This window comes from Lissotriton helveticus, chromosome 6 (genome assembly GCF_964261635.1).
Source record: "Lissotriton helveticus chromosome 6, aLisHel1.1, whole genome shotgun sequence".
NCBI lineage: Eukaryota > Metazoa > Chordata > Amphibia > Caudata > Salamandridae > Lissotriton > Lissotriton helveticus.
The window spans coordinates 1,063,871,108-1,063,892,109 of NC_136067.1; positions in this window are offsets into that span (position 1 = coordinate 1,063,871,108).

Below are 21,002 nucleotides of genomic sequence, written 5' to 3' on the forward strand. Positions count from 1 at the left end.
TCCCCGTGTACGCACTGTATGGCAACCATGCCTGAAGGAGGTTCCATTGAAGAGGTCATGTCTTGTGGCCTGACGGCACCCAGTGTCTGCTAGGGCGAGGACCTTCTGTCCGTTAATGGTCACTGGACATCGGAATGGGGGTGGTGCCAGGTCCGGTGGAGAACATACATAGTTGTGCACCAAGCCTACTTCCATGGGCTCGTGTTTCTGAGGGCAATGTCGAGCGATATGGCCAAATCCCCCGCAACTGTAACACTGGGGCCCCGGATTGGTCGGCCTAAACAGGAGCGGGGTAGGTATAACGGGGGGCAGGTCATGTCGTCGTGGCAACGAGGGCCGTGGATGGCGAACGCCTGCAGGGACGTGGGGTTTGAACGGGTGTTCATCTTTGTGCCGCTGTTGTTCCTGGGCTCGGCTGTAGGCGCTCGCGATTTCGACGGCGGTCTCTAGGGTGAGTCGGGCGTGCTGTCTTACCCACCGCTGGGTCCCAGGGTGCAGGGAGGCCAGGAATTGCTCGAGGTATAGCTTCTCGAGGATATCTTCCTTAGTTGAGGTCTCAGGTCTAAGCCATCGGTTGGATAGGTCCTTAACGCGGAAAGACAGGGCTCTAGGCGTTTCCTGGGGTCCTTCCCTGATCTGCCTTAGTTTGACCCTATATCGTTCATCGTCGATGCCGAGACGTTCCAGGATACACTTCTTGATATCCGTATAGGGCGTGTTGCCCTGCATGTTAGCCTGTTGGTATGCCGCCTGGAGATCGCCCTTCAACAAGGGTCCCAGATATTGACCCCAGCGATCGTTCGGCCATGCTGCGGCCTGGGCTAACCTCTCAAAATTCGTGAAAAAGTAGTCCGGGTCTTCCCCCGGTACATACTTCTGCAGAACGACTGATGGGAGGGAGGTCATCGGTCTCTGTTGACCCAGGACGTCGGTGAGCTTGCCCATTGCCTGCTCATGGGAGTCCCCTTGCCCTTTGAGGACGTCATGTAGTTGGCCACGATCATCCTCAGCGGTCTTCAGGAACCGCTCTATAAGTTTCCCCAGCTGTTCTTGGGACTCGGCCATTTTCTTCACCGCGGCCTCCATGCTTCCAGACGATCCCACTTCTGACACCAAATGTGATGGTGGGCGGTCGGCTGGCTGGAAAAGCAGGCAAGGAGGCCGGATATAGCGTGAAATTGTGTGGTTTATTGATACACTGAGAGTCCGTGCAACAGAGTCCAAAGGGGTGTGAGGGAGGCCAGAACCCCACGCCACGAAAACCTCGCTGTGGGTAGTTGGGGGACGGTATGGTAGGAGTCAGAAGTAGGATTCAGGTCTTGAGAAGAAGGGATGGATCTTGGGATGTAAGTCCGGGTCTTCGGATGCAGTGCCGGGTCTTGGGTGTAGTGCCGGGTCTTGGGTGTAGTGCCGGGTCTTGGGTGTAGATCCGGGTCTTCCTCGGGGAGTCCACCGGAGGGCAATGAGAGAAAAAAGGAAAAGGAGCCGTTAGTCCCACTGTATCGGACTATAAGCACCTCCACCAACACCGGGTCGTGAGGATTGGAAATAGGTATCGTGAGGGAAAAAGGGTATGGGGCTTCAGGATACAAACAAAGAGGCTAGGGACTGAGTGTGAGACGTGCTGGGGGGGTTTGAAGGGGCTGATTAGTAATCGAGGGCTATCTACATCGAGAGTGCTTTACAAGTATATACAGTGACCTGACAGGGTTAGCGTGCCTAAGTCGTGATAAGCAAAAAGAAACAATACTCTATACTATATACAGGCACCTAATGTGCAACAGAGAGGCGAGGGGTTACTCACGGGCTCCGCCGCAACTCTCCGGGTGAGTTGCGGCCGCTCTTCAGCTTCCTCCTGGGGGACACCACCAGTCCTCGCACCACTCGTCTTCTTCTCCGCCGTATTCTCCGCTCACTTCTTCCTCTCCGGTCGCAATCTCCTGCCACGATCTTCCGACGACTTGTGGTCCTCTGCTTCCGCCTTTTCTGTCTCTGGCCGGCGTCGGGGAGGCTGGACTTCCGGGGTCCGACGGTTGTACTTCCGGTTCCTGAACGTTCCGGATTGGTTCCTGAAAAACAGAGAGGGGAGGGGTTTTGGGTGTCAGGGACGCCGTTGCTGCCGGATCCGCCGTGAACGGTGAGAGTTTTAACGGGGGCAGCCCCGATGGTGTATGGGACAGGGTCCCGGGGGTCGTCTCCCGAGGGGCCATTTCACATCCCCTTTCCCTAGCTGTCTTTCTTGTACCGGTAGAGGTTCTGGGGTACCGGGAGAGGTAGTCCGCATTGCCCTGACGAGTCGCTTTCCGATGCAATGTCTTAAAATGGTACGGCTGTAATGACAAGAACCAGCGAAGGACGCGATCGTTTCGCCCTTTGTTTCAAGCCATCCACTCTAAGGGTGCATTGTCCGTATATAAGATGAAGTCACGGCCTTCCAAGTAATAGCGTAGACTCTCGACGGCCCACTTAATGGCAAGTGCCTCCTTCTCCACCACGGCGTAGTTCTTCTCTCGTGGGAATAGTTTCCTGCTGAGGTAGAGTATTGGTTTTTCGTCTCCATGTCTGTCCTTTTGGGATAGTACTGCTCCCGGTCCCTGGTCGGAGGCGTCCGTTTTAGAGGGGAACGGTTGGTTATAGTCCGGGCTCACCAATACCGGACTGGACGTCAGGGCGTTCTTTAAGTCTGTGAAGGCCCTCCACAGTAGGGGAGTGGGGTCTCTGAGGGCGGCCTCCGTTTTGGTGGTCTTCTTGAGGAGATCAGTAAGGGGGGCTGCTCTTTGGGAGAAATTAGGTACGAACCTTCTGTAGTAACCCAGAAATCCTAAAAAGGCCCTGAGATCTTTACGGGTCTGGGGAAAGGGAATAGACTGAATGGCGTCGATCTTGTTCTTCTGGGGTCTTATCAGGCCTTCGCCTAAGAGATATCCTAGATATTTCACCGTTTGTGCGGCCAGGGTGGTCTTGGCGGGGTTAATGGTGAATCCGAAAGACCCTAGAGAGGTGACAACTTTCTGTAGGTGTTCCAGGTGTTGGGGCCAACTGTTACTGTAGATGATGATGTCTCATGAGAAGTACTTTGTTCAACAACCTCATGACCCATCTTCTCTGTTTCCACATTAAGATGTTTGTCAGGAATAAACATTGCGCCAGAACACCCATCATTGTCACCAGACTGTCTGACAACAGCTCCTCTCCTTTGATATAGAGCAACTCAGCGCAAATTCCATTTCTGACCCACAAAAAATGTTTGGCTACACTAATGACTCGACAAGGACCAGAACCTGTGCTCAAACCAGCTTTAATTCTTCCAGACTTCAATTTGACCCAATCACCAATTCTATACTTAGAACCAAAAAATTCTTAAGGACAATCAACATCAGATGCCACCCAATCTTTTAACCATGCTGGAACTAGTCTGGAACCTGGCATACGTCCTCTCATGCTCTGAAAAGGTGTCAAATGAGTTACACTATTCTCAGTGGTGCGATATGCCCACAGCATTTCTTCAATCAAACGTCTAGGAGACTGTCCATTCACCAAAGCTAATTGTAAGGTACCCTTCACTAACCTATTGGCTGTTTCTACCATACCATTCCCCATGGGATTGTAAAGGGAAGTACAAGAATGTTTGACTCCACATTTTTCCAAAAAAACAACGCATTTTGCCAGAAGTCAATTGCGTGCCATTATCCATCAACAAGATATGTGGGACACCTTCCTCAAGAAACAATTTTTCTGACACTCCAATAGTGGATTGCGTGGTAATGTCACTGACAAATTTGACCACAAGCCATCTGGAATGGATATCAACAATAACTAGTGCAAAACGCAAATCTATAGAGAGTTCAGCAATTGTACCAATAAAATCTAAACAAATTGTGTGCCAAGCCTTCCCAGGATTACTAAGATGTCCCATGTTTTTCTGATTCCCCACTTTGTCTTTTCTAAACTTTCCTTGCACATAGTACAATTTTCAACCCACCTGCGAATCTGATCATCCATCCCTGGCCACCAAAATTCTTGTATGATTCTTTTGATGATCATTCCTTGTCCCTGATGACCTTCGTGAGCGAGTTTAAATATATGCAAACGAAGACCAGACGGAGGCACAAATCTGTCACCTCTCATTACAACTTCATGATCATTACAGACAGTTCAAACCAAGAGTTTCCAGAATGTCCTAATAGTAACAGGTACCATGTTTTCATGAGGTGCGCCATTCTTAATCAACAACATAACCTGTCTCTAAACTGTATCAGACTTCATCTCTTGAACCAGGCGTGCTTTAGAGAATGCACCCAAGCTACAATCACTCACCTCATTCACTAAAGACACTGCCTCTTCAGATTCCAATTTTTTAATAATATCATTGTCAACAACCTCCCAATTTAAAGACATACAAGACAAACAATCAGCTTGTGAGTTCTTCCACCCCTGAATGAACTCAATGTCATACGAGTATTCTTGTAATCTGGCAGCAACTCTGGCCAAACGGACAAATCCTTTTCCAGCACCCCCGGCAGATAAGATTTTCACGAGAGGTTTATGGTCCGTTTTCAAGATAAATCTAGAACCCCAAAGATACACTCTGGAATGTTCCACACCCCATGCCGCTGCGAGCGCCTCTCTCTCAATTACGGAATAGTTTCTTTCTGCTTGTGTTAATATGTGAGATGCAAAAACAATCGTTCTTTCCACACCCCTATGATTTTGAGAAAGTACGACGCCAACACCAGTAAGACTGGCATCCACTGTGAGAATAGATTTGCATTGAGAAATAAACGGGGCTAAAATACCAGCACTACAAATCTTATCTTTAATGTTGGAAAAAGCTTCCTGTTGTTCTCTACCCCATATAAATTTGGCTCCTTTCCGCAACAAACACCTTAGAGGCTCTGAAATGTCAGCAAAAGCTCTAAAAAATTGCAATAGTATTCCACAAGGCCTAAGAAAGACTGAAGCTGATCTTTGTCCTCAGGATAAGGTGCATCTTTGATAGCTTCCTACAAGTTACGTTTAGGGGTAAAAACCCACCAAATACTCTACTTCTTGAGTTAAAAATTTGCATTTATCCTTATTGACAGTTAAACCTACATGTTCAAGTTTCCAAAGAACCTGTCTAAGAGTGGAATTGTGCTCTTCAACTGTCTTCCCTGAAACAAGAATATCATCTTGGAAATAAACCACTCCCAATAGATCTTTGAACAAGTTAACCATCATTCTTTGGAAGACACTTTCACCCAACGCCAAACCGAACTGCATACGCGTGAATTGAAAAGTGCCCTCCGTAGTAATAAAGGCAGTAAGTGATTTCGAATCAGGGCGGAGTTTAATTTGGTGACATAATATATAATATAAATCCTGTGTAGATTCACATTATTGCTAAGATCTATGACATATTTTGAGCTATTTTAGTCAACCTGTCATGCACCAAACCTGCTCTTCGGGTGCTTGCCTTACACAGGTAAATTAATTATTTCCTCTGATACTGTTCAAACTCTAAACATCCGTTTAATATTTCTTTTAATTCTACTTTCAATGTGGGTATGTTTAACGGCTTCTCTTTTTCCATCTCTGGTTTTTCTTGTGCCTCAATATTCTCTGCCTTCTTATTTCCTGTCATCTTCTCAACTGAAGCTAATTGATATCCTTCCTCAGTAACAGTTAGATCACCAGAGCCATTGGAGCAGTAAAGACCAAATTCTCTCCATCTGTCAGTGCTTGTATTGTCTTTGGGCGGCATCCATCAAACTATCTGTCAATTTTGAGAAGTCTGAAAAAATGTAGAGGTAGGTGCTAGCTGAAGTATCTGGTCTCATTTCTGCTAATGAAGGAACATTTGCCACAGCTTGAGTTATAGTCTGAGCAGGAACAATAAATACCAGGGCTGTGCCAGTCACTGCAGCTGTAGGTGTCCTCATAGGTCACAACTGGTAGTACAAGTTGCAGAATTTGCAAAGTTCTTTCAATTGATGTTATACCGGGAACTACAGGGGCAGTAGCCACTGTCGGACCTAAACTAGCACCTAATTCTTTCTGATCAACAGAGGTGGCATCCGGTGGGGATCTGGGGTTTAACACTTGTTGTAATATTTCATGACTGGAATCTGTATCTGACTCATCTTCCTCTTTCTTTATGGGATTTTTGTCATTTCCTTTCTTACCACTAATCTAATTGAAGGATATAATCTAAGTCCTTCTATAATGCCTTCCTTCATCTACACCGTTCTTCATCCCACCGGGCATTTGTATAATTCTTCACTGCTCTGTTGGTTCTCTGTTGGTTCTCCTCTGATATTTCTCCTTTTCTTATTTTCTTGCGACTTTCCTCCATGCATTAAAGGCCTCATATTGAATGGGTCTGGGTGGTGGCTTCATCTCGTGTAATTTTCCTATCAAATGATCAAGAATCCTAGTGTTAAATGTCCCGTATATAGAAAATCTCAAGGCACCGTCCTTCTAAGTAATCCTACTCCATTGACAAAGTCAAAGACATGTACATAAACCATGCTCAGTAGCCATAATGTATGCAGGCGTACCCTCAGGAGGCACCTCGTCACCTTTGTAAACTGGAATAGTAACAGCCCCTCTCACCAAATTCTTAAAATCTTTAAAACATTTCATAATGATAGGTCAATTTAAAACAGCAAAATAATCAGAATATTTTGATTTGGTTCCATACACATCAACTTCACATTGGGCAATCATTTTCAGTTATTATTTTCACGCACTCTTATTAACAAATCAAAAAGTGTTATAGTTTCCCCAAAAAATCTACTTACAGCATGGCTCTGCAACGTCACCAACCAATCCCAGCACAAAACACACCAACCAACCAAATTTTATTTTTGTAAAAAAATTTTATTAAAGAAAATAGTAACAATACACAAGGCAATAAAGTGATACTGTCGGGCATGAGTTCCAGAGGGGGGAAAATCACAGTACGATATAATACATAAACCATTGATGTGCGGGGGGGGTCAGTGAGGAAACAAGAGCAGTAATCACATAAGTTACACAAAATATGGAATGTCGGATCAGGGGGAAAGGGAGGATTCTGGAGTCTCAACGAATTGAGGCGTACATATGTTTCCACGATAAGAGTTCCACTGGCGCCACATTTTGTTCCATTTCCTAGGTCTGCCCCTAGCCACATACACCGTCTTCTCTCTAAACATGCACCAGTCCACGTTCTCCTTCCACACCGATATCGTGGGCGGCCGCTGGGAACCCCACAACTGTGCGATGTCCCTCTTAGCAATCATATTCCCAAGGGTCAGCCGCTGCTTCTGTGCCACATCATAATCATTCGGCTCCCAGACATTCAACAGGCAGCGCCTGGCCTCGGGCAGTAAGGCCACCCCCGTGAGCCTTTCCATCACAGTATGGATACGGTTCCAATACACAACCGTCTCCGGACACTCCCAAATTATATGGAGAAAGGTTCAGACCAGTCCACATCCACGCTTACATAACCCATCCGAGGAATAGCCCATGCGAATCAAACGCGGACCAGTGACATACACACGATGTAGGATTTTGAGCTGCACGAGTCGGAGGCGTGCCGGAATCGCGACCTCCCTTGGCGAGGATAGCGCAGATTGCCAGTCCTCGTCATCCAACTCTAAGCCGTCACAGGTCCAAACCTCTCTGAGGCGCGCCAACGACCCCGACCGATCATTAATCAATTTCTTGTATATCAAAGAAATAGTACTATCGGGCACGTAGCCATCGAGCACACGATCTTCGAGTGGGGAAGATTCAGGGATGCTAGAGCCCCCAGGGAAAACCGAACTCTACGCATGGTGAATCTGTATATAGCGGAAGAATTCTCTGTCACTCAACTCATACTCTGTCTGTAATGCCCCAAAGGTCTTGATTTCACCCTTGACCCAGAGATCACTCACCCTGCTAATACCAATCAGATCCCACTTATCAAATCCTTTCGTCTTCCAAAGGCACCCCAGCCTTTCAGATGCATACAACGGAGTCGCTCGGGTCAGGCGGTCCCTCCATCCCATTGCCGCCGTCGCGTCATGCCACACCCGTACCGCAATCTTGGTAGGTCCTGATAGTTCCCTTCCCGCCGCTTTGGAATAAAGCGTCCTATTGTAGTTCCCACCCGGTAACAAATATTTATCCATCTCAAATGCAGGGTTAGAGGCCGGCGCATAAGTTTCATGATTAATCGCTCCCAGCTGAGAGGCCCAATAATATTGCTTGATATCCGGAAGCGCTATACCCCCATCATACCAGGGGAGTGTAAGCTTAGGAAGGGCAATACGCGGGCGTCCATCCCAGACCAATTGCCTCTGAAGACTCTCCACCGCTCGAAAGTAACTCGCCGGAATAATATCAAGTGTATTTTGGAGTGCATATAGAAATCGCGGCAGGGACATCATCTTAAAAAGTGCTGCACGCCCGAGCGGCGAAAACGGTAGTTTGCGCCAACGCACAACATCAAGTTTTAACCTCTGAAGAGGAGGGAGCAAATTACGTTCATAGCGAACCACCGGATCCAAAGATATAAAAATCCCCAAGTACTTAAATCCGGTTTGCGAGACCTGAACGGGGCACCCGCGCGGCAGGGAGGGGGAACCACCCAAAAGCACATACACACAGGACTTGGCCCAGTTGATCACTAGGCCAGAGTTTTTACCAAACGAGGTAAGCACATCAATCAAAACATTCATATCGTCTGCGTAGAGCGATATGCGATCTTCGAACCCCGGGGTCCATTGAATACCCTTCATCGAAGGCTCCCATCGCAGCCAGGCGGCCAGGGGCGCCAGGGCGAAAAGAAGTGGGGACAATGGACAGCCCTGCCGCGTACCCCTCCCAAGGACAAAGGGTCCAGACACTCGACCATTCACTACCACCTGTGCCAATGGCTCCTCATACAAAAGTTTCACCCAGCCAATGAACCCGGGACCAAAGCCGAATTTCGCAAGAGCGGCCCAAAGATATGGCCATTCCAGTGTATCAAAGGCCATTGTAGCGTCCAAGGAAGCCAAAATGGCTGGCTCATGCAGAAACGCGGCCCTCGCAAGAACACCGTGCAGCCGCCTCAGGTTGAGTGCAGTATTACGCTGCGGGATAAAACCAGACTGATCCGGGTGGATCAAGTCACTAATAACTGTTATCAAGCGGTTCGCCAACAACTTGGCAAGAATCTTTGGTTCAGCGTTTAAAAGCGAAATGGGCCTGTAGGACGCACAGCGATCTCTTGGTTTCCCCTCCTTATGGATCACCATGATGGTGGCGAGACGCTGATCACGAGGGAGGGAGCCTACGTCACGTGATTCTAAAAACATGTCGCGGAGGTACGGCGCCATTTTATCAGGGCGCAATTTATACAGCTCAATGGGCAGGCCGTTAGGACCCATGGCCTTGCCCGACCGCACAGAACGAATGGCGACGGCCACCTCCTCCGTCGAGAGCGCCGCGTCCATCAGGTCTCTGTCCGCTTCGGACAGGCGAGGCAGTGCAATGTCATGCAGCAACAAATGAGAGTCTTCCTCGGGTCTATCAGACACTGGGGAGTATACAGTTCAGAAATGGTCCGCGAAACACTCAACGATCTCAGTTGGATCAGTCACACACACTCCATCAGCTTTCTCAATCACTGGAACCACACAACTCGCCCTTTCTTTCTTATCTAACCAGGCAATCAATTTCTCTGCCTTGTCTCCCACATCATACAGTCTGCCCTGTTGCTCTCTACTCATGAATTTCGCAGCATCCGTAACCAGGGCTCTGTAGTCCAATTGTTTCAGGCTAAGGGTATGAAGCTTAGCACAAGTCACTCCCAGTTCCAATTCACTTTCAAGTTCAGCTATTTCAGTCTCCAAACGGACCACCTCCTCCTTTGTACTCTTCTTGGCGCCAGCGATTAAAGATAGAGCCTGTCCACGAATGACTGTCTTAAAAGCCTCCCACAATGATACAGAAGAAGACACGGACCCCTCATTATCAGCAAAATACAGATCCATGGACTTGACCAACTCTACGCGAGTTTTGGGATTGCGAAGATATCAGGGATTGATCGGAGCAACCCGACCCTCGGTAACCACACTTGCGTTAATCTGGAGCCACAATGGGGAGTGGTCAGATATGCCCCGGGCCAGGTGTCTAATCTCCCGGATAGAGGAGGCCTGCGCCGACGGCATCAAAATATAGTCAAGTCTAGATAGACTGCCGTGGGCCCCGGAATGAAAGGAGTACTGTATCTGGTCCGGGTGCATCAGCCTCCAGCAATCTAACAGCCCCAGTGTATCCAAGAACCCACTCAGCCAGGATTGCGATCTAGTGAGGTCTCTGTGGGGGTAGCGATCTAGGGTACCGGAGACAACCGAGTTAAACTCTCCACCTATTATCAGGACGCCCTCTGGAAGCCCCAACACCAAACGCCCGAGATCTGCAAAAGTCGAGGTCTGTAGACCGGGTGGGACATATACAGAAATCAGCGATACGGTCCTCCCCTCCCATCTCCCCATGAGCACGGCATAGCGCCCCCTGTCATCAAGAATCACCTCTTCTATTTGAAGGGGGAGAGAGGTATTGACCAGGATACCCACTCCCCTGGAACCAGAGGTAAACCCAGAGTGTACAGCGAGACGGTATCCTCGACGATTCATGGCGTGACAAGTATTCCAATCAAATGTGTCTCCTGCAACAACACGACATCAGGAGAAAGGCGTCGTAACAACTGTAGCACTACTCCCCGCTTTATCCTATCCCCCAACCCATTGACATTCCAACACAATAGTTTCAACCCACTACCCCCATCCCGGAAATGAATGCATAATCCACCCCCACACGAACACAATGACCAGATCCAAAAAGTACACAATACGTTGCCTTGAGAAAAAAGAAAACACACCCAAACACCCCCCTCCACCCCCCAACTTGAACCCATTACAATACCCCCCACACTGCACCCCTGACTCAAAAGCCACCCCAATTTGCAGTGTGCCTGTCACCCTGGAATTAAACTAGTCTACAAAAAGAAAGAAACCCGGAGGAGGAAGAGTCCTATTCCCCTCGCCACCCACGGGTCTGCAACAATAAATCAGATTAATACGAAAGTCATCGAACCCAGCTGCACAGAATGCTAATTGTCCGGAAGTCGGGAATCATATTGTCATTCTTATTCTGACACACCACCCTCAGCTCCACCCGAGTGCTCCATTCGGTCGCTCCGCTTTGGTAAAGTATCTAGCCAGTCACTTACTTGTTCGGAACGAACAAAGAAAAATGTCCGGTCTTCGTATTCGACACGAAGCCTAGTTGGAAATAGCATCGCGTATTTTAATCCATGTCTCTCAACCTTCGCTTCACCCCCTGGAACCCCATCCTTTGCCTTTGAACGAACTGGGTGAAGTCCGGGTAAAAGCTCACCGTTGTGTTTTCGAACCTCACGGGGCCGCCCACCCTCGATGCCTGCAGGATAGCGTCTCTATCTCGGAAGTTAAAAAGTCTGGCGATGATCGGTCTCGGAGGGGCACCCTGCTTCGGCTTCCCGCCCGACACCCGGTGTGCACGCTCCACAGCAAAGAATTTACTCAGTCCCGTAGGGGCGAGGTGATTGAGGATGAGGTCCTCCACAAGGAGATCTGTAGTAGGAGTGTCGGAGTTTTCAGGGACCCCGACAATACCTACGTTGTTGCGTCGGGACCTATTTTCAAACTACTCCAGTCGACGAGCCATGAGATCATGGGAGGATCGCAGATTGCCAACCTCAGTCTGCAAGGCGGACACATCAGTAGTGAGGCTGGAGGTCTTCAGATCTAACATTTGACCTTCTCATTTGTTTTCAATAAATCCGCTCTAATCAAAGTGACGTCAATGGCTACAGTGTCGAGTTTGAGGGCAAGAGCCTCATATTGTTGGCTGATGGAGGTCTTCATATTGGCAATGGCGCCCATGACATCCTGTAGGGTCAGGTCGATCGGCGCGCCTGAGTCCTCCTTAGCCTCTTCCGGGGTCCTACTCGTACCTCCGGGGGACCCCTTGGGATGGGTATATCGATCCATGACATTCGTTTGGACCGTTCCCCCCCGAAGGGGCGTCTTGGTTTTCCGCTTCTCGTTGTCGGGCCTGCCCGCCATGTTGGACATTGTGCCCCCGAGGGGCCCGTGAGACCTGGTGAAAATGGCCGTGTGCGGTCACCCGCCAAAGTGTTCTAGAAACGGGCGCCAGTGGCAGTAGGGGCAGCGTAACTCAGCACAGAGACACTTGCAATCAGTGGCACACAATGGACCTGCTGAGTTCAGCTAAAGCTAGGGCAATCCGGTCAGGCTAGCGACCAAATGAGGCCAAGGCACACATAGCGAAACCGAAAGTTAACTCCAAGGCAGTGGGCAGAACCCCTCAAGCCGTTGTTGTTCAACTACTTCCCGGGCGTCTCAGTGACTCGAGCCCCAGGTGTCGCTGTAGGGTGGGCCTCAAAAGTTCAAATCGTCGTTGTGACGGTTCCCGAAGTCCAAATCAATTTTTGAAAGCAACTAAGATATCAGCTGAGTTTCATCTCCAATAACCCGTCTTCATAATCAGGATATCTTACAGGATATATGCGGAGGGCAGTGAGGGTCCCAGGAGCCCTGTGCTTACGTGGCCATCTCGGATGCGCGCGAAGCTCCTCCTCCCAACCAACCAAATTCAATGCGAATCACTGTGACATTCAACCTCAGTCCTCACAGCAGTTCACCTTCCTTTACAGTTTTCTTCGTATTCACACAGTTTTTACAAATAACCTCAAAAATACTTTCTTTTATGCTCTACTAAAAGAAAGTGAAATCGCGACCAGCGCGAAATCACCCAAATTAATGCAGTTTCCCTCATTTGCGTACTTAGGTTCCCCTAACATTGATCAATACTAATCATTCACAACAAAGCTCCTTGTCCCTATGTCAATGGTATAGATGATGACTACACCTTAAAATATATGCAAACAAGTTTTCAATTATTATTATGTTATCCTGGGATCTTTGCACTGTGATAAGTCTGAATTCTTCGAACACCTTTTCAACCACTTTTTAACTATTTCTTCTTACCCACTCATTCTATTCAAACATTCAAACCAGTGGAAAGATGCATTTGCCCTATTATTACTCACACCTTCAAAACCGGAACCGCCTTCGAATACCGCTTGTTGGATCTTCAAATTCTGTGCATTGGATTCAGGAATAGGGAATTTCAAACTAGTTCTATTTTTGGTAATATTTTATAGCCCCATTCAGGGTGTTGAACCTATCCTCTGCTACCAGATTTGCGAGCGTGGAAATCTCATACAAATTTTATATACAGCTCCACCTTGAAACTTACTAGAGATTCTCCAATTTCCGTGCCAATTTCTTCTTCAGATCGATGAATCTTAGCCACCCTGTTAGAATGAAGCATCAATTTATAGTATTTAATGTTCAGTCAATGATGAGAGGTTTGGTGACGTTTTAAAAGTTTCATTTTCTCATTAAACGATTAGTCTGAAATGTTGTCTTTTTATTATGGTTAGTCAAATACTTATGTTTACAGAAATATATTTTTAAAAAAATTGGTCAGAATTAGCATACAAAATAACAGCGTGTTCCATAAAGGAATTAATCCCTATCTTAATCTAAAAGGCCCTAACAGGCTAATAGCTATAAAAGGTCGAACTCCCCATAAGGAGTAGTTCTGGAAACTCAGTCGAGTTCCTTAACAGCTGCAGTAGCAACTGTTAACACAGGTGGAAGGACATAATCACAGCAGTAGCCATGATCAGCATGGAGAAAGTCTCCAAAAAGAAATCAGAATATAAAAAAATCAATGGTACAAGTAGCTCAAAGCAACTTTGGGCAAGAGTAGTACAGTCAAGTGCTAGAGGGCATGACAAGGGGAAGGTGTGTTTATGATGTAAGGACAGAACGAGCGGTCTAGACAGTTAGTTGCCGCTACATATAATCACACCAGTACAGTAAAACAGGGACAAATCTTTGCTTAATTGGTAGTCCTTATATGAAAACACTAAGTAGTCAGAGCTCCAGTCAATGTGAGACACGTGTGGTTTGTCTACGAAATTTCACGGAACTATACGCAGATCCAAACGTCCTGGCGGATCCACAGCAATCTTGTGGAGCCGCCAGGACATTTGAATCTGCGATCAGTTAGCAACATACCAATCTGTTTTGAATCCTACACACACGCACGTCAATAGGTAGAGCGCCATTTCTTCCTGGAAACGACAACCCTGTTCCTTGGTACCTAAGGGGAAGGTGTGCATAGATGCATTCATCTCTAACTAGGAACACATACTATATAAAAAAACATGTTGCAAACTCTGAATGTTGCATCATCTCTTGCCAATAGGAAAGGCTCTTCTGATGGTCTGCCGTCTTTTTCGATTTCCATTGTAAACGTCCATGTCGACGTGTTATTCTAATGTTGCTACATTGTATTACAAAAAGATGCGTCTAGGAAGGTTCTCATGAGAACCTTTACAACCCTACTGTGTTAGCTGTTTAGTGTCCCATGGTGTAACAATGGGCTGCTCTATGAAATAAAACATGTCCTGGTTAGAATCTCTAGCAACATACTTATTCGTTATAAACCTATGGCAGAGGAAACTATCTAAAATAAGATGAAGTCATATGGTGTGAGGAAGAAACTAAATACATTTTACAGAAAACAGCATATTTCACGAAGATGTTAGGTTCAATAGTTCAAGTATAACGTTAAACCAGCATTTACAAAAAGGCATTTTGCTTTTATTAATGTGAAAGGAAGGAATAACGGAAAATACTGAAGCACAGTAGTGAAAGAACAACAGAAATAGGAGCTTTCTGCAGAAATAAGCAGCATTTTCACCTTTTGCACGTTTAATAAAAGCACATTTCCTCTAGCCTTTATATTGACACTCATTTCCTATGTTAATATTTTCAGTTTTAAAAATAAGTTTATTTAAGCATAATGAGGCATAGAGGTAAGGAACAATACATTACAGTAAAATATCCATAAATTATACAGTACCAAATAATACAATCATCTTATAATGAAGACACAAGAATAAGGTCAAATGAAAAACATAGGAGATTGGTAATACAAGCATGTTAAAGGAAACATATATATATATATAAGTGATGTACAAAATTGGATTATCAAACATTAAAATTAGCCATGCTAAGTGAGAATAGGAGGAAAATCAGGGGGGTTTAAGAACTTCTTGTTGGGCTGGTATGCATGCCGAGGGAGACGTGTGCATTGTCATCTAAAAATTGAGTAATGAGGGTCCACAAGATCTGACGTTTCAAAGCTAGAGACACAGGGAGACATAATTAGTGTCCAGCTTGTCATTATAGCAAACTGTATTCCACCAAGCTTGAAATTATAGATTAGTGAATTCCTTCCAATTTTCTGTGATTTGTTGAAAAGCTGCTGCCAACAATAAGTCCAACATTCGAATACAACAAGCGAATGGAGTCCAAGCTTCAAATATACTACCTAAAAAGAGTTTAAGAATAGAAAAAGGAACTTCTGTATGAAAGATTGAATTAATTTGAGCCCATATCTGCAACCAAGAGCATGTCACAGGAGGGCATGTAAAAAGTAAATGCTTTAAACCAGCTTGTGGTAAAGAACATGTCCAACAAGTGTCTGGTTTGTCTGGATGTATTGCAAGCAGCAGAGTAGGAGTCAATAATAGTTGGCTATATATAAAAAAAGAGACTGCATGGTATTTGTTGCCCTAGAAGATTTTCTGATTTTAGTCCAAATTCTAGCCCAGAAAGTAATTGGCCACTCAACCTCAAAGTAAAACTCACAGGCCAATTCCACCTTTGTTTTTGGGTCTACTAGAGCTGTAAGCAGACAGGTAGGAGTAAATAGTAGATGCTCTTAGAGAAGAGTACAACAAAGTAGACCAGAAGCTACCGACAGATGACGCTGAGGAGACAAGACATTGCCTGTGTTCGTAAGCAGTGCGAAGGACATTATATAACATTTTGTCTTTATTCTCAAATGTTGGGGCAGATCAAATTGCTGAGAAGCTTGGGAAAATGACAAGAAGTTATCATGCTCAAAAAGTTGGTGCACACAGATTAAACCGTTATTTCCCCAGGTTTTCCAATAAAAGGATTTGTTGTTAACATGTATACATTTGTTGTGCCAAATGGCGGAATTAAGAAGTGTATTAATATCTGAGGATTTAATATATGGAGTAGAATCCAATAATTTACATGAGTGCTTTAGAATAGGTGTTGAAAGAGATTGTGGCTTGCGAGTAAAAGATAAATATTCCTTGAAAGAGAAGGGAAGGAGAAAGAATTTCTCCACATCCATCCATAATGGACCAGGTAAAGTGGAATCAAAGAGCCATCTAGATGACTGATGCAAAAGAAAGGACTTATGGTAAATGGGAAAATTAGGGAATTTAACCCCACCTTCTGATTTTGGACGAGTTAATTTGAGTAGGGACATTCGTGCTTTTTTATGATTCCAAATAAAGGATATGAGAACAGAATTAATCTTTTTAAAATGTTTAAGAGGTATTGATACCAGGAGATTAGATATAAATAACAATATAATGGGACTTAGCATCATTTTTATGGTGTCCAAGCGCTCACACCAAGAAAGAGGAATAGGGTGCCATCTAGTAGTTGAAGTGGTTAGTTTGTTTACACATTTCTCTAGATTTAGTGACATCGAAGAGTAAATAGAAGAGGTGAACCACAAACCAAGATATTTAATGTGTTGAGGACTCCACTTGAAATTGGACATGGAGAAATCTTCTTTAAAGGTAAACTTACTCAAGGGCAGTATTTTGCATTTTTCATTATTCAACTTATAACCAGAGACCTTGTTATAAGAATTAACCACCTGCAAAAAGGCTGGGAGAGATGAGGGAGGTTGGGAGAGGATCAAAAGGACTTCATCTGCAAATGCAGCAAATTTAATCTGTAGGCCATTAAAGGGAAACCCCTTAATATTTTGGTTCTGACACATACAGGAAAGAAAAGGGTTGAGTGCCAAATTAAAATGAAACAGTGAAAGCAGACAACCTTGGCGTACATCCCTCACCAAAGGAAAATAAGAAGTGATAAGAACATTAGCACAAACAGTAACACTTGTGTCAGAATAAAGAAGAGAGATAAGGGAGATACTTTTTGGACCAGAGCAGAACCATTGAAGGGTATGAAAGAGAAAGGGCCAATAAATACGGTCAAATGATTTCTAAGTGTCTAAGGCAATTGCTGCGTCTGACTCATTTTTAAGAGGAGATCTGGAGAGAATGTCAAAGAAAAGACTTGTGTTATCTGGGAGATATCTTCCTTTGACAAAACCAGATTGTTCCTTGCCAATCAAATCAGGGCGATAGGAATCAAGTCTTAGGGCTAGAGCTTTAGCATTTTTTTTATAATCCACATTGACCAATGATATTGGGCTTTAATTTTTTGCAGAAATGAGGGTCTCTACCTTCCTTAGGGATAAGACAGATCTAGGCATTTAAGAAGGAACCAGAAGAATAGCCGGAGCAAAGAAAGAAGATACTAGAGTTAACTATTTGGGAAGAAGCAATTTAGCAAAGTGTGAGTAAAATTCAGTGGTGAAGCCATCAGGGCCCTGAGCCTTCTCCTTCTGTAGTGTCTTTAAAGCAATGTGTAATTATGACTGCAAAATATCATTTTCCAATAATGATAATACATTTATCAACAGGTCTATGAATAGAGTAGAGAAATTGAGAAATTTCCATATCGGAAGCCTCATTTTCAGGTGTATATAAGTACTTATAATATAGAGAAAATTCATTCAAATTATCGGAGTCCAACTATTTCAGAACTTGGTCTGCATCAGTAATGGAATCAATATTAAACTTGTTATTTTTAACTTTCAGGTAATTCGCCAATAACTTACCCATCTTATTCTGACCACCATAAAACTTTGCATTGGATTTTAACAAGAACAATGAAGCATTTTCTGTGGGCTCTCTATTAATCTGTAGTTTAGCACGAATAAGTTCAGATAGGCATTCTTTTGATTTGGAGGTATAAAAGGAATGTTCCAATCTCTTTATCTGGGCTAAAAGGTCGGATGTGTGAGTGTGCGATGCTCTTCACTTCTTAGCAACATATGAGATAGTAAAGTCATGTGCTGTTGCTTTAAAATCATCCCAAATAACATGGAAAGGCATGCCCTCAATGTGGTTAAAAAGGAAATAATCTTGAAAAAATACTTCAAATGAGGAGTTAAAATTAGGGTCCAGGAGGAGTGAATTATTCAAACGCCATCTGCCAGGAGTACGGGAATGTTGAGAAAGATCCGATTGAAGGGAAACAGGAGCATGATCCGGAATTAAAATTGACCCAATGTCTGCAGAACGTAGAGTTTGTGAAATATTATGGGAAACAAAAAAAGAATCAATACGGGATTGGGTTTGATGGACATGGGAAACACAAGAATATTCTCTTAAGGTAGGATTGCAAAGATGCCACACGTCTAGAAGCGTCCATTGCTTAATAGTTAGGACAAAAAGCTTGTGGGCACTATTTGGTATAAAGGTTACTTTGGAATTACGATCAACAAAAGGATCAAATACCTGATTACAGTCACCAACTAGGATAACAGTTTCATCAGAATGATTAGCAAGAGTCTGATTCGGTCAGACCAAAAATGGGAATCGCTAATCGTGGGGGCATATATATTTAAAAAAGAGACTGGAATTCCTCCAATCAACAATTTAGTATACAACCATCTTCCACCTTCATCAGAAATTTGTACAATCAATTTAGCACACAACGATTTATGACAACATCACTTACTCACCCTCTTTTAAATATTAAAGATTCATGTTCTGAGAGGTGTGATTCCTGAATCAGAGCTATATTAGCACCAATATGTGCCCTTAAAAAAAATAATGAATACAACAATTCATATCAAAGAGGATAAAATAGTATTATATACCTTATCATGACATATGTGTACCAAAAAATCATGAGAGAGAGAAAAACAACCAGATATGAGAGAAAAGAGAAAGAGGGGAGAAAATAAGCAAAAACCAAGAGATAAAGGTAACAAGAGAGAATGAAAGATCCATAATGTAGAAAATAGTACAATGATGACAAAAAGGAAAACGAATAAAACATACTTATGAGAAGTAGTATCCAATGGACGATTGGAGGGGAATGAGGCCACATGGAAAATATGGTACTGTGGGATCCATGAGAAGAGCATGAGAGGAGCACAAAACATACTACAGAATATGGGGAAGACCACAACACGAATGATGAACCCTCAGGGAAACAAAGAAAGATTAATAATCACTATTAAGTGACAGTAATAACTATGAGAAGTGAGGGAGACAAAGTCCCTGAACCATATTTGGATGTAACAAAAAGTTGGAACATATTATCTTCAACAATCAAATAACACTAAAATGTGCAAATTTAGAGATTAATGAAAGTGAAAAGGTAACATGAAAAGAACAGTGGGTATACAGAGTTCTTCAAAATACTACGGGGTGGTTCGGAGCCCGAGTATGTTTTGGCGGTAATTGCCGTACTGAACGATTGTGTTCATGGGCAAAAAACTCCCCGGGCGGCCATCAGTTCGAGTTTCTGACTTGTTTAAACTCGTGAATGTTTTCCCATGATTCATATGGGGATACTTCCTCCACTAATTTAGAAACAGACCCAGCAGAGTACGGATCCTAGTGACCTACAACTAGCTGGGCTACCCAAGGATCTTATTAAGACAAGGGTAACCGGTGGATCCTACTGCGACAGTCCTGAAGAAGACCAGGGTGACCTTTCGGGGCACAAATCTATGGTCGAAACATGTTGACTCGAGCAGTGGTAGGAGGGAAGCCTTGAGAAACCTCATTTTCTCAATAAGGCATTTTTCCATCCTTTCTTTTCTCTTAATCCTGATAAGGGTACCATAATTGGTTCTAATAAAGTAATTCTTTCTTTTGGCACCACTAATCAGTTTTAACACACGTCCTTACTGCACTTATTTGTGTCGCACTTTTGATCCACGAGGTGTTCCTCTATACACGGTATCACTTATGTATGTTACTCATTGTACGTATTTACGTATTGTTTTGTACGTCTTGTAACGTGGAAATTTATTATTTTTTCCCCCTCCCTAATGCTCCGCCCTGGATGTGGCTACACCAGGGCATTTGTAGCAGGCCCTATGATGAAGCATGTCACATACTTCGGTATGTGAGTGAGGGCAGTTTTTTCCAAATTGGGAATTTCCCTTCACTTATTTTGAAGAACTCTGTATACCCACTGTTGTTGTGAACATAGTCCTTTTAGGGGGTCTGGGGTATTGGAGTATAAATAATTTGGCCCTCTCCCCTTTTTTGTGTTTAAGAACATGAAAAGAACACCACTCAAGGAGCAAAAGAGAGTCCTGAGGTATCCATGTTTTCGATTTTGCAAGCATTAATAAAGCTCTTAAGTTTAATTGTATCCTCGGATGTAGTAGTCTTATTCTTATAGGTAACTTTAAATTGGCAAGGATGTAACAGGCCAAAACGAGCACCAAGTAGATGGAGATCAGGTCTTAAGTTGAGGAACTCTTTGCGTCTGTCAGAAGTAGATTTGACGTAGTCATGGGAGAAAAAAAGAGGATTGCCTGACCAAGAAATATGCTTCAGAGATTTAACAGCTGCTAGAACTTTGAGCAGGTCAGTGTATTCAAGAAAATACATAATAACTCCTTGTGGTTTATGTGCATGAGAAGCATATGCTGGTTGATGTCCTAGTCTGTGAGCCCTTTGAATGTTAAGATGGCTGTCCTCAGGCAGATGTAAAAGCTTGGGAAGGAAGGACTTTAAAAAGAAATACAGGATCCAAGCCTGCTGACCCCTCGGGTAAATCATAAAGGCATAAGTTGTTCCTTTTGCTTCTATTTTCCAAATGTTTGGCTTGTTGGTGGAAGGAGGAGACCTGGGTTTAAAGAGATTGAATCTTCCCTACAGCAGAGCCAAGAGAAGTAATGCTCTGTTCCGCTGTATTCAGACT